At 39.4% G+C, this 15,472-nt stretch overlaps 1 long non-coding RNA gene across 2 annotated transcripts; it reads left to right on the forward strand.

The window, feature by feature from the left end:
- Positions 1–34: 34 nt before the first annotated feature.
- Positions 35–15,097, forward strand: LOC113885273. Of its 2 annotated transcripts, XR_003509169.1 has the most exons (5): positions 35–135; positions 871–959; positions 1,806–1,980; positions 3,918–4,020; positions 14,204–15,097. It is a non-coding gene; the product is annotated as an uncharacterized LOC113885273 (long non-coding RNA). The 2 variants fall into 2 exon arrangements; XR_003509168.1 differs by lacking the exon at positions 14,204–15,097 and having other exon boundaries at positions 37–135; positions 3,918–4,425.
- The last annotated feature ends 375 nt before the right edge of the window (positions 15,098–15,472 follow it).

Here is a 15,472-nt window from a genome sequence, read left to right on the forward strand (position 1 = left end):
GCCGCCTCTGTCCCAACCCCACCCCCCCACCCCCCGGCAGCCTGCTCAGCCGCCCGGCCAGGAGGCTGATTGGAGGCACGGCGGTGTCCTCACACGGATGGGGCCCTGGCTGGTTTGTGACGACTGGAAGGGCTAGTACGTAACAGACAGTTTACGGCTAGAACGGCGGTAGCCGTGCCGCCCACGCTGCTCTGAGGTCAGGTTGCTGGGCGATATGCGCCCAGCAGAGTCCCTCAGTTCAAGTCGGAGCGCGTAGTCCAAAATTACCGTAGAGGAGGTGGGATGGATCACGGTTTCTAACCTTAAAATGCAGATTCCCGGGCCTTGCCGCAGAGCCTGATTCCGTGTTTGTGTGGGTCCCATGTCTCAGCTATCTTAACAAGTTCCTCAAGGTTTAACAAGCTCTGATGCCAGTGGTTATGGGACCACATTTAAAGCAACACAGATCCAGACCATAGCCCCATCCACTGAGACTATCGCTGACCTAATCGGCAAGCTTGACATCCAACCCTGCTTACTTTGTGGGGAGGAGACTGACTAGTTATCTGTCCGGAGACTAGAGTTCTAGCTCCATCATTTGCATTAACGTCTTGATCTGGAAATGTCACTTCCCCGCTGTAAGATTTAATTTCCCCCACTGCAGACGAGGATGTTGGACGAGATCATTTCCCAACCAAAGCTCTGAGAACCTGTGACAATTATGCCTTGAGATATTGATCGATGTGCAGTACCGCCATTTTCCATGTGGACAATGGCATGAAAAAAGATTAGGATAACCTTATCTAAAGCTATCTAAGGACGCTTCTAGCTCTCAGGTTCCATTTATTTCAAAGAGCCACTTCCTGAAACAGCTTTTTCTCTGTTGGATAGGTTTGTAAGAAAATTCTTACTAGTGTCATATTGAGCTGAGAGTCTTTCACTGGCCCGTTGAGTGCGACCACCAAGCCCACTTCTAAGTGGTAAGCAACTATCACCACTTCCTTTTCAAAAATTCTCAGTATTGAAAGGGACCTTTTAGGTCATCTGGCCAAATCTCTCACTCTGTCATGGAAGAAACAGGGTTGGATTTTGTTTGTTTGATTATTTTCTGAGTACACATTATGTACAAGGCCACAAACTTAGATAAAAAACACAGCCTTCTTTTCACCGCCCATGAAGTCTAGTGGCAGAGGCAAAGAAATGAACAGTTACACTACAATGTCAAGCTAAAAGTATGGGATAGAATTCCTTATAATTACATTTTAGCTGATTTCTGCAACAACTTTTCTTTACATTTTTCTAGAGTGTTTTTATTCTTTCAGACGTTTGATAGATATAAAAAATTTTTTTGAATATTTAAAGTCTTTGTTGTTTTAAAGTGTCATTTTGATAAGCCTTGCTATAAAGTTCTTATAAATCTGATCTATAAATCTGTTTTCATCAGATGTGAATATTCTTTAAGACTCATATACATTGCTGTGATAATTTTATTCCAAATTCAGTATTTACACAGAAAATATAATTCTACCTACTTACCCAAACTGTCTTTGTACAAAAGAGCATGTGGCTTTATGTATATTTACTTTATAAAACTTGAAGACTTACCACAGCGTTTTTAAGGGTTCTGTCCCTTTATTTTGCTTTAAAAGTTCATCTACTCCCAGTGTTTCAGTTCCAACTGACTTCCACTGTCAGTTACAGCCTAATGGTTCCCATATTTCATATTGAATCCATACCTCTCCCTTTACTCTCACATCTATATAGCCACTGTCTTCTGGACATCTTTACCATCATGTTTCACAAATACCTCCGTTTTTCCTGAACAGAATTCACTATCTTTTGCCTATCTTGAACTCTTCTTGGTAAGAGGCACCAGTATCCTGTTGGAATCATGCAACCCAATAACATGATAAACCATTGTGTGATCTCCCTCACTGACCCTCCTCACCCATCAACCAGCTGATGATAAGCACTGCTGATTCTACTTCATTAACCCCTCTAGTAAGTATTTTTTCTTCTTCTGTCTCATTGCTGTAGCTTTTGTTCAGGCCAGTAGTGTGTTGGTAAATCTGCTCTCCAAAAAGAGAGCCCTGATCTGTAGTGTTTTCTGAGATCTGTGGTGTAGATACCCCACCAGGGCTGGTTTCAAACCATCCGCTGAATGTCACTGAACCTGAGGCTGGGAAGAAGTATACATGATTGCCTCTTCAAACCAGTGCCGGTCAGCTCCAGTACAGCTCTGCTTCTTTTCCCAGACTTTTACAGGAGCTTTTCTACTTTCAGTCTTAGTTCCCTCCAAACCATATTTCACAATGTCATTAGGTCAGTCTTTCTAAAAGGCAAATTCCATTCATTCATTTGTTCATGAAGTGTGTATGGAGCACCAACACTATGCCAGGCAGGCAGTGATCACATTTCTGTACTTAAAACCTTCTGTGGCTCCTTATTACCTACAGAATCAAATTTAAATGGTCATACGTGGCAAATTAGGTCATCTATGCACTGGCCTTTCTCTTCCTTCTAAAGCTTCATTCCTCACTTCACCTTTGCTTGTAATAATTTATTATTTAAATATCCATTTCTTATCTGATTTAATAAATACATCAAAGCACTTCAATTTGGTTCTGACTTTATCACTGCCTTTTGTGTGACGTGCCAAAGTTATGAAAATTACTGGATAACAATACAGGCTTAGGGCTTCCCTGGTGGCTCAGTGATACAGAATCCACCTGCCAATGCAGGAGTCGTGGGTTTAATCCCTGATCTAGGAAGATCCCACATTCCACGGAGCTGCTGAGCCTATGTGCCACAACTATTGAGCCAGGGAGCCACAACTATTGAGCCCACCTTCCACAACTATTGAAACCCTCACCCTAGAGCAACAAGACAGCCTCTAGCCACAGCTAGAGAGAAGCCCATGCAGCAAAAAAGACACAGCACAGCCAAAAATAAATAAATAATTTAAAAAAATAGAGGCTTAGAAGTTAGACAGATCTAGATTCAAACCCTGTGCTTGTTACTAGCTGTGTGACTTTGCCAAATGAAAATCTCTCTGACCCAGGGTTTCCCCCTCTGTGAAATGGGAACAACGATGATAGATTCTTAGGATTGTCATGAAGATTAAATTAGACAATACATAAAAAGTTCTTAGCACAGCCCCTGGCACATAGTGAAAGTTCAGTAAGTATTGCCTATCATTATCCCCACATTATTCACAACAGTTATTAGTTTTTAATTAAGTATGGGTATAATATAGTATGGATTGTACCTAAAAAAGTCATATTTTTATGACAGTCCTGTCTTTTATTTTGTCATTTTTTCTCCCGATTAAATAACATATATATCAGTATTGCTCCCCTCTTCCTATTGAACTTTTAACATTTCTTAATTATTAGTGATGTTTGAACATAAACACTATGGTAGGTGATGAAAAATTAAAACACACCCTTAGGTTGGAATTTTTTTAATGTTTTCAGAACATCTTTGTATAATTGTATTTGATTGTATGATTCATAGATTGAAGTAGAAGAGAAGTATTATTATAATCATGGTTCCCAACTTACAGATGAGAGAAATTAAGTTCAGGTTACAGTAGTCGGTTGTGGAAGTGAACACCTGGTCTTCCAATTTATTGCCTGTGCTTTTCCCTTTATATCAGACTATTCCTCAGACTCAGTCAACACATCACATCATTCCAGCCCCAGATGTCTTCTTTGGATCTTCTAGACTGTATGATTTGTGCTGGTTACTTGTGACATATCATACAGCATTCTGGTTGTTGATCTTTTATGTGCACATATGCACATTTTTTTCCCTCAATCGATAGTAAGCCATACTTTAAAAAATTATTTATTTGTTTTGGCTGCAGATCTTAGTTGCAGCATGTAGGATCTTTTTAGTTGCAGAATATAGGTTTGTTTTTTTTTTTTTTCTTTCAGTTCTGGCATGCAGGATCTAGTTCCCTAAAGAGAGATGGAATCTGGGACCACTGCATTGCGAGCACGCAGTCCTAACCACTGGCCCACCAAGGAAGCCCCACTGGTAAGCTGTACTTGAGGACAAGGCTAAGTCTTATGCTTCTTTCTGTTCCCTATAGTATTAGCATAGTACTGATACACTGAACATGATTGATGGACAGATGGAGGGAGGGAGACAAAGAAGGAGATAAAAAATGTAAAAAGATTAGTTCTGCACGAATTATTTATATACAAATTTGACCCCATAGAAGAAATCAACTACCTGTTAAAAGTATCATTTGCCAATAGAAGGGACAGTTATGTGTGAAAGGGACAGTTACATGAGAACCATGCAAAATTTGGGAACATATATATGATGTTCATCATGCAGTGATCGTGGTTTATTGATACTTGCACAGTGGTAAAGCTGAAGGTAGCACCGGCAAACAGCAGCAGCAGTCAGAGACCAAGATAATTCCCTGGTGAATAACAGAGTTAGATATATAGATATCACCTGGAGAAAAAAAAGTTCCTAAGAGAAAGCAGTGTTGCTTTTCTTTTTTTTTTGCTTTTCTAATTATAGTGGATAAATAATACAGCTACAACAGGAGCAATCGTCAAATAGGTTTAGCACGAGGAATAGATGTAATTCTGGACTCCTAAACACACACAAATTATAGAAGGATAACAATTAATTGAGCACTACAAGAAAGAAATTATAATCTGAATATCTCCTAGCTTATCTTTCCTGTAAATCAAGATTTTAATGAATTATATATGAAGAAAGCTACATGTGTAATTTTTTCCTTCAAACCATTTTTATTTACTTAGGGTCTTTATCACTTTACAGGGTTTTGCCTTTTAAAACAGTATACAAAAGGATGAAAGGGAGAGAAAAATAAGAAAGAAGGATCTATTGCATGTTACTAGTTCCCAGATATCCAAATTAGTTTATGAATTACTTCTCAGTTAGAACAAGGTATGCAGCCTTAATTATTAAAAGCATATAAGAGTTATTTTTAGCCATTGCTGTAGCAGTATTATGCAAAATAAATATTTTCTATTTTAAAGCTGATTCTGTGACTCAGCAGGAGGAAGGACAAGTAAAAAGGACAGGTGTAATTGTGTGCAAATTTATACATTTATACAGCCTGTTGCTCCATGTCCAGTTCTAACTGTTGCTTCTTGACCTGTATTCAGGTTTCTTAGGAGGCACGTAAGGTGCTCTGGTATTCCTATCTCTTTAAGAATTTCACAGTTTGTTGTGATCCATGCAGTCAAAGGCTTTAGCATAGTCAATGAAGCAGAAGTAGATGTTTTTGTAGAATTATCTTGCTTTATCTATGATCCAACAGATGTAGCAGTTTAACCTGTGATTCCTATGCCTTTTCTAAAGTCCAGCATGTACATCTGGAAGTTTTCAGTTCACCTACTATTGAAGCATGGCATGGAGAATTTTGAATATTATCTTGCTAGCGTGTGAAATGAGTGCAATTGTGTGTTAGTTTGAACATTCTTTGGCACTGCCCTTCTTTGGGTTTGGAATGAAAACTGACATTTTCCAGTCCTGTGGCCACTATTGAGTTTTTCAAATTTGCTTACACATTGAGTGAAGCACTTTCACAGCATCATCTTTAAGAATTTTAAATAGCTCAGCTGAAATTCCATCACCTCTTATCCTCATCCATCAGAGGGCAGACGGAATGAAAACCACACTCACAGAACACTAATGAAATTGATCACATGGATCACAACCTTGTCTAACTCAATGAAACTATGAGCCATGCCTTGTAGGGCTACCCAAGACGGATGGGTCATGGGGTGGAGAGTTCTGGTCCACTGGAGAAGGGAATGGCAAACCACTTCAGCATTCTCGCCTTAAGAATCTTATGAACAGTATGAAAAGGTAAAAAGATGTGACACTGAAAGATGAACTCCCCAGGTCAGGAGGTGCTCAATATGCTACTGGAGAAGAGTAGATAAATAGCTCCAGAAGGAATGAAGAGGCTGAGCCAAAGCAGAAACAATCCCTGGTTGTGGATATGTCTGGTGGTGGAAGTAAAGTCTGATGTGATAAAGAACCATATTGCATAGGAACCTGGATTGTTAGGTCCATGAAAAAAAGGTAAACTGGAAGTTGTCTAACAGGAGATGGCAAGAGTGAATTTGTAAATGAACTCTATTCTGTCTGCTTGATCTAATCAGTAGAGACATGTCTTCAGTCATCAACACTGTGTAATACTTTTATTGTGCTTAGGTTTAATATACACTAATAGGATGCTATATTTGTTACAATTTGTCACCAAGGAAAGTAATTCAATGTGAAGAGACTTTTAAGAAAAAAATACAAATAAGATAAGAACTTTGGGTGATCTATGTTTAACAATCTATAGAGAGCTGATAAAGGACAGTTCATGGTTGCTTAAAGAGAGTAAGTTGCGTGTTTTTGGTAAATAAGATAACGAGAAATGGAATTACATTTTATTCTTACATTTTATTAAGGAAAAAGGAAGTAGGTCTGACTTACAGATGACTGTTTCTGACTGGGATAATTGATGGATATAGAAAGTAAAAGGAAGGTTTGTGGAAAGTGGAAACTGAGAAAAGAGTTCTGTACATGGTACAAGTTTTCTTAAGATTTAAACGGCCTTTGAAATCTTTCACTGTTACTTAGGCTAAGTGAATAACTATTGTTTCACAGTGAATGCTGTGTGGTAGTAATCACTAATGTAGATGTTTTAACAATTAGATGAAATTCATAAAGGTCTGATATTTCCTGGCAAATGTTACCAGTCATAATTCTAATTGCTAATTTAAAGTGTTATATGTCACAGCAGTAACCAAGCTATTGCATTGTAATCAGATTTCAAATGTGTCTTCTTAAGCCTATCATTACAGATGACTATGGTTTAATCTCTGATGCCTTTGCAAAATTATTACTTCTACAAGATTTATTTTTTAAATATGTTTTACAAGATTAAATTGAAATTAACTAGGTAAACAAATTTTGTAGTTAACAATAAGCTGACACCAAACGGGAATCTGGTTTTCTCTCTTTGTTAAGAGAACAAGGTTTTCTTGTAGTGTGGCTTTTTATAACAGACTGTGAATTTCTTTGCCTTTAAGTGATTTATATTTGTTTTTAAAATCTTTTATTACTTTGATATAGTAAATAAATATTATTTCACAATGATCTATAGAGATTACGGCACACATAGATGAAGCTTATTCTACTTCTACAAAAATTAACCCAGTATTTGCAAATCAATCAATGTGATACACCAATTAACAAACTGAAAGATAAAAACCGTATGATTATCTCAATAGATGTAGAGAAAGAATTTGACAAAATTCAACATCCATTTATGATAAAAACCCTCCAGAAAGTAGGCATAGAAGGAACATATCTCAACATAATAAAAGCCATATATCATAAACCCACAGCAAACATTATCCTCAATGGTGAAAAATTGAATGCATTTCCCCTAAAGTCAGGATCAAGACAAAGGTGCCCACTCTCACCACTACTATTCAACATAGTTTTGGAAGTTTTAGCCACAGCAGTCAGAGAAGAAAAAGAAATAAAAGGAATCCAGATTGGAAAAGAAGAAGTAAAACTCTCACTGTTTGCAGAAAACCCTAAAGACATCACCAGAAAATTACTAGAGCTAATCAATGAATATAGTAAAGTTTCAGGATATAAAATTAACACACAGAAATCCCTTGCATTTCTATACACTAACAATGAGAAAACAGAAAGAGAAATTAAGGAAACAATTCCATTCACCATGGCAATGAAAAGAATAAAATACTTAGGAATAAATCTACCTAAAGAAACAAAAGACCTATATATAGAAAACTATGAAACACTGATGAAAGAAATCAAAGAGGACACTAATAGATGGAGAAATATACCATGTTCATTGATTGGAAGAATCAATATAGTGAAAATGAGTATACTACCCAAAGCAATCTATAGATTCAATGCAATCCCTATCAAGCTACCAACGGTATTTTTCAGAGAATTAGAACAAATAATTTGACAATTTGTATGGAAATACAAAAAAACTTTGAATAGCCAAAGCAATCTTGAGAAGGAAGAACGGAACTGGAGGAATCAACCTGCCTGATTCAGACTATACTACAAAGCTACAGTCATTAAGACAGTATGGTACTGGCACAAGACAGAAATATAGATCAATGGGACAAAATAGAAAGCCCAGAGATAAATCCACACACCTATGGACACCTTACCTTTGACAAAGGAGGCAAGAATATACAATGGAGAAAAGACAATCTCTTCAACAAGTGGTGCTGAAAAAACTGGTCAACCACTTGTAAAAGAATGAAACTAGAACACTTTGTAACACCATACACAAAAATAAACTGAAAATGGATTAAAAATATAAATGTAGGACCAGAAACTATAAAAGTCCTAGAGGAAAACGTAGGCAAAACACTCTCTGACATAAGTTACAGCAGGATCCTCTATGACCCACCTCCCAGAGGAATGGAAATAAAAGCAAAAGTAAACAAATCAGACCTAATTAAACTTAAAAGCTTTTGCACAACGAAGGAAACTATAAGCAAGGTGAAAAGACAGCCTTCAGAATGAGAGAAATAATAGCAAATGAAGAAACTGACAAAAAATTAATCTCAAAAATATACAAGTACTTCCTGCAGCTCAATTCCAGAAAAATAAATGACCCAATCAAAAAATGGGCCAAAGAACTAAACAGACATTTCTCCAAAGAAGACATACAGATGGCTAACACACACACGAAAAGATGCTCAGCATCACTCATTATCAGAGAAATGCAAGTCAAAAACACAATGAGGTACCATCTCATGCTGGTCAGAATGGCTGCTATCAAAAAGTCTACAAACAATAAGTGCTGGAGAGGGTGTGGAGAAAAGGGAACCCTCTTACACTGTTGGTGGGAATGCAAACTAGTACAGCCACTATGGAGAACATTGTGGAGAGTCCTTGAAAAACTGGATATAGAACTGCCATACAACCCAGCAATCCCACTGCTGGGCATACACACTGAGGAAACCAGAATTGAAAGCGACACGTGTACCCCAATGTTCATCGCAGCACTGTTTACAATAGCCAGGACATGGAAGCAACCTAGATGTCCATCAGCAGATGAATGGACAAGAAAGCTGTGGTACATATACACAAAGGAATATTACTCAGCCATTAAAAAGAATGCATTGGAATCAGTTCTAATGAGGTGAATGAAACTGGAGCCTATTATACAGAGTGAAGTATGTCAGAAAGAAAAACACCAATACAGTATACTAAAGCATATATATGGAATTTAGAAAGATGGTAATGATGACCCTATATAAGAGACAGAAAAAGAAACACAGATGTAAAGAACAGTCTTTTGGACTCTTTGGGAGAAGACAAGGGTGGAATGATTTAAGAGAATAGCATTGAAACATGTATATTATCATATGTGAAACAGATTGCCCATCAGGGTTTGATTTATGAGACAGGGTACTCAGGGCTGGTGCACTGGGATGACCCTGAGGGATGGGATGGGGAAGGAGATGGGAGGGGGGTTCAAGATGGGGGACACATGTACACCCATGGCTGATTCATGTCAATGTATGGTAAAAACCACTACAATATTGTAATTAGCCTCCAGTTAAAATAAATTAATTAATTAAAAAAATTAACCCCTCACTGTCACTCTTTTGCTATCCTGATGTCCTTAAAGCATGGCAGCAGTCTACTCCAAAATCAGGGAATTTAAAATGGGTAAACAATAGCTGTAAATCAGTTAGGGTTATGAAAAATTCACTTGGTTTTTTCTGGCCCCCTGACAAACCCCTTTTATTTGATGGGATAAAGCCTTCCTTGGCTGCAGGATTAATGCTCTCACAATGGAAAAAAATTTTTTTTATGTTTCACTAAATATTACATTCCGGTTTTGTTAATTAAGACCTGTGTTTGCCAAGACTCACTTTCCAGTTAGTTCCTTGCTGTTACATTATATTGCTAAAAAGTTTAACCAATCTATTAAGGGACACTCTTAAGTTTATTTCTAAAGTTTATATCAGCAATCTATTTTTGGATGAACATCGGATGCCTTGTAACCTGCCACGAAAGGATTATACATTCTGGAAAAGAAAGAATTCAAAGGACTATTGAGAGAGTTTATTCTTAGGTACGTTGATAAGGAGTCCAGGACCCTAGAAGAAGAGAAAGGGGTCTGGGGCTCTCCAGGAGGAGAAAAGGCCAATTTTTTTTCCCCTCTATTCCTTTGTCTTAGTCACATAAAAGGTTTTTTCTTATGTTTTGAGTTGTTATGACAACCATCCTTAAAACAAACTTTCTTTAAGCCCAGAGCTAATGATTATACAATAAATCAATACATCTTGCTCAAGGGTAAGTTTTTCCTTCAGTTCAGTTCAGTCATTGAATCGTGTCTGACTCTTTGTGACCCCATGAATCGCAGCACTCCAGGCCTCCCTGTCCACCACCAACTCCCAGAGTTTACCCAAACTCATGTCCATCGAGTCGGTGATACCATCCAGCTATCTCATCCTCTGTCGTCCCCTTCTCCTCCTGCCCCCAATCCCTCCCAGCATCAGGATCTTTTCAAATGAGTCAACTCATCGCATCAGGTGGCCAAAGTATTGGACTTTCTTCAGCTTCAGCATCAATCCTTCCAATGAACACCCAGGACTGATCTCCTTTAGGATGGGCTGGTTGGGTCTCCTTGCAGTCCAAGGGACTCTCAAGAGTCTTTTCCAACACCACAGTTCAAAAGCAACAATTCTTCAGTGCTCAGCTTTCTTCACAGTCCAACTCTCACATCTATACATGACCACTGGAAAAACCATAGCCGTGACTAGACAGACCTTTGTTGACAAAGTAATGTCTCTGCTTTTTAATATGCTCTCTAGGTTGATCATAACTTTCCTTCCAAGGAATAAGTGTCTTTTAATTTCATGGTTGCAATCACCATCTGCAGTGATTTTGGAGCCCCCAAAATAAAGTCTGACACTGTTTCCACTGTTTCCCATCTATTTGCCATGAAGTGATGGGACCAGATGCCATGTTCTTTGTTTTCTGAATGTTGAGCTTTAAGCCAACTTTTTCACTCTCCTCTTTCACTTTCATCAAGAGGCTTTTTAGTTCCTCTTCACTTTCTGCCATAAGGGTGCTGTCATCTGCATATCTGAAGTTATTGATATTTCTCTTGGCAATCTTGATTCCAGCATGTGCTTCTTCCAGCCCAGCGTTTCTCATGATGTACTCTGCATAGAAGTTAAATAAGCAGGGTGATGATATACAGCCTTGACGTACTCCTTTTCCTATTTGGAACCAGTCTGTTGTTCCATGTCCAGTTCTAACTGTTGCTTCCTGACCTGCATACAGGTTTCTCAAGAGGCAGGTCAGGTGGTCTGGTATTCCCATCTCTTTCAGAATTTTCCACAGTTTATTGTGATCCACACAGTCAAAGGCTTTGGCATGATCAATAAAGCAGAAATAGATGTTTTTCTGGAACTCTCTTGTTGGCAATTTGATCTCTGGTTCCTCTGGCTTTTCTAAAACCAGCTTGAACATCTCGAAGTTCATGGTTCATGTATTGCTGAAGCCTGGCTTGGAGAATTTTGAGCATTACTTTACTGGTGTGTGAGATGAGTGCAATTGTGCAGTAATTTGAGCATGCTTTGGCATTGCCTTTCTTTGGCTTATTAATGGTTTGGTTTGGTTATATTAATGGTTATATAACAACAAAGTATCTTGCTTGAGGACGTGTTTCTCCTTAAGAACTTTCTGACTAATTCTGTTATCTTAAGATGTATGTTCTAGGAGTGGGTCTGGTAAGACCTTTCTATTGCTAGTAACCAATTGCAAAAGTATATAAGGCCTTGATAAGACTTTCTCTGGGCCCTTCTGATGTCTATGTCAGAAGCTTTCTCCACCCCTTTTTCACAGTAATAAAACTTTTGCCACACAAAGCTCTGAGTGCCTGAAGCCTCATCTCTGGTCCCAAAGCCAAATTGTCTTCTTCAGAGATTGGGACTCTGACACCGTTCAGTATAAGCTATCATTATCACCAGCCTGGACAGAAGGACTCTAATCAGGTACTTTTAACTAGCTCACACACAGTGAAACTGAAGGGAAGTAACTCTTGGATTAATTTCCCCTCAAAAAAGGTCCCTGCAGTGGACTAACCTATAGAGAGGACTGCTGATCTCAAAACCACCTTCAAACAACACTTAGAGGAAAAATTACACTCACATGAGGATAAAAAGGTGACATCAGAAGTAGACAACTTGCCAAAGGTCCTGACCTGATTTTGTATGACTTTTTATAACATTTCTTTTTCACTTCTTTGACCTTTGCATATTTATCAAATAATTTTCTATCATAGACATGATCCTATGCTAGTTTTAAAAATCAGTCTAATGGGTCTGTGGCTAATTAAATAGTCTAGCACTTCTGGGTTACCTTGGTTGATTTCTTCACTCCAAGGCTCTAATTGGCTGACTCTTAGGAAATGTATCTTAATAAGATTATAAGATATAAGAATAAAATTATAGTCATTCATTACTAGAATACTAGTCATGTTAGTATTACTAGATGAGATCCCCTCAGTCAACCAATTAATAATTCCTTCTCTGATCTTGGCCATAAATATAAGTTTTTCTCTATTACTCAAGTTCAAGCAGAGAAACAAACAAAATTTCAACCAAGGAATAAAACCTCCCACAATTATGGGATGGATTTATGGTAATTTAAATGTAAAGGCTCCTCTATGCTGAGAACAATTAAATCATACTAAGGATAAGCAATCTAGTAACACTCGTAAACTAGGCTGGTGCCTCATGGGCAATGCCAACGCATAGTTTCCCTAAGAAATAAGGATCAGTACAAAATGGACAGGGGCTTCCCAGGGGGCACTAGTGGTAAAGAATGCACCTGCCAGTGCAGGACACTTAAGAGATGCAGGTTTGATTCCTTGGAGGATGGCGTGGCAACCCACACCAGTGTTCTCGCTTGGAGAATCCCAGGGACAGGGGAGCCTGGTGGGCTGGAGTCCATAGAATCGCAAAAAGTCAGACACAAGTGAGGCTACTTTGCCACACACAGAAGAGACTAAGTCAGATAACTTAGGTATATGCTGGGCTGTTCCTGTAACTTAGGTATTCATTGGGCTGTTCCTAGGTTCTTACTTAGGACTTTACTATCACTGCCATACTGTTTTCACATTGCCTATTTCGAGAAGTGTTGCCCCTTACATTACCGAGTGCGTGACCGAGCCACTGACAAAATGACGCCATGTAGTTCCATGTGAGATCGATGGTTGTAATTATGTGGCTCTAGACAGGAGAAGAAGCAACAAGAGGGAATATTTTCCTGGACCAGGAGGCCAGTAAGACAGTATGGCCCAGGGACTGCTGCTCCTCATGGGCCTGGTCCAGGCCTGGTCAGGACCGCACTGAGCGGCCAAATCGGTGGAACCTTCACCAAACCTGGGAGTAAGCACTCCCAGCACAGTGGGACAAAATGGCCATGACATGCTGCCAAACCATGGTCAAACTATGACCTTAAAGGTTCCCTCCATAGCAGCCTCTATAGCAATATAGAGCCTCTATATTGACCTTCAGTATCCCCTGAGCGGAATTCAGGGTGGATGTCACAAATTAGGCACTCACTCTGTGCTCTGGAAAAATAGACACAACAGGCCTTCAGATAGTTAAATATTTTCATGAAAGGATTTCCTTGAGCCCAAATTCTTGCATCTTCTCATCCTTAGAAAAACACTAAAATTGTTAATGGTGACAACTGCTTTGGCTTATATGTTAATACCACATTAAAAAGTTAGAACTTCTTGGACAAACCTGGAAATGACTACCTGGCTACAAGTCTCCCTAAAGCCCAGGTCCAAATTGGGTTTCAGGCTCATTCTCCTAAAAAGAAATGAGATTTATGTTGTCTGTTAACATTCAGATTATCACTCCTTCAACTGCTTCTAACTGGGTCTGTTGTACCTCCATCAATAGCACTGGTTTAATTAAAAGGAAAAAAAAAAAACATTAAAAATGTATATGACCATGCCAAATGGCTCCATTTTTTGGAACAGGGTAACCCAAATGTTGACTCTATCTGGACCAGGGTCAAAGTTGCTACCGAATGTAACCTTGGTTTTACTCCTGCTTGAACCTGGTTATAATAATTTTTTTTATTGATCTTTGGTACGCATCTTTTTAATCAACTTGTCTAGTTTGTTCTTTTTAAGGACACGACGATTTCCCAGACAAGGTAATGGTGACGCAGAGATTCCAACCACTCTTGGGAAGAAACCCTGCTGGAACAACAACAGAAGTTACCCTGGAGCCCACTTAATAAGACAGCATGAGAGCTCTGTGACCCCCACTAGGTACAGTCTACGAGTTCCTTGCCAGCTTGAAGAAGTTATGGAAATCAGACCTTTGCTCTTCATCTTCCCAATAAAGATTTATTAGGGCTCATATCTCTCATGGGGGGGAGGTGGTTAACGTGGGAGATAGATGGGCTATAGGTTAGACATTTACAATTAGCCTCTTGTTTGCATTTCCTGAGTAACAGTTAGGTGGGCTCCAGATGAGGCATTTACAATCAGCTTCCTGTTTGCCTCCAAATGGCTATAACAACAGAAGCAGGGTAAATATCCAGTCTCCATCTCTTGTAAACATCTCAAGGAAACAATCATGGCAAGGACAAAGAGAGGCAGAGGCAAAACCCTGAGTAAAGAATTAAGGGATCTCCTCCCCCTCTTTTGGGACAAGGAAGACACTAAACATGCTGGGAAGGCCCCTTGTGGGTCAGAAGCCAAGGGATAATGCCAGACCGTGACGAGTCTTGCTCTTCCCAGAAGCCTTCACTTAGAGATCCTTCTTGGTTGAGGGGTGCATGTGCAACCCAGGGGAGAGTACCAGGGTAGGTGAGGTGTGGGAAAAGAAAAGAAGAGCTGACCCACATAAATGACTTAATCGACTCCTTACTGTGCTCCCTCTCACTAAGGAGGGCGCCCGCACCCTTTCTCTCCAGGTGCGCATCTCCGCCCTGCTTCAGTCTCAAGCACAAACATTTCTGTGTGCTCTCCCATGTGTGCTGTGTCTCTAATAATAAACTTTGTACCTATGTTTACAGACTCTGCCTCCGGGATATGTGCATTTTTCACTGGGGCAAAGATCCGGGGGAAAACAGCTTCTAGCCTCTAGCCCTTGCTGGTTTGGTGGCTAGGATTCCCAGTTTTCATCCAGGCTGCCCAGGTGCAACTCCTGGGCAGGGAATTAAGAGCTCACCTCATGCCACCACTCACTGCTTCCTCACCGAGATTACCCAGCTCTTAAGAAGATCAGGCCCTTCTCCTTTGTGGCACTCTTACATTTATAACTAGTTTTGTTGCTTTGGCCTCACACAGGACCCAGGTTGGTCCTGATTTTGTACATTCTGTCCTGTTATCAGATCTGAGCTGACGGTACTTCCTGATTTTGTGTTACCTGGGAAGGAACCAGATTTTAGG

Source organism: Bos indicus x Bos taurus, chromosome 28 (assembly GCF_003369695.1).
Source record: "Bos indicus x Bos taurus breed Angus x Brahman F1 hybrid chromosome 28, Bos_hybrid_MaternalHap_v2.0, whole genome shotgun sequence".
NCBI classification, from domain to species: domain Eukaryota; kingdom Metazoa; phylum Chordata; class Mammalia; order Artiodactyla; family Bovidae; genus Bos; species Bos indicus x Bos taurus.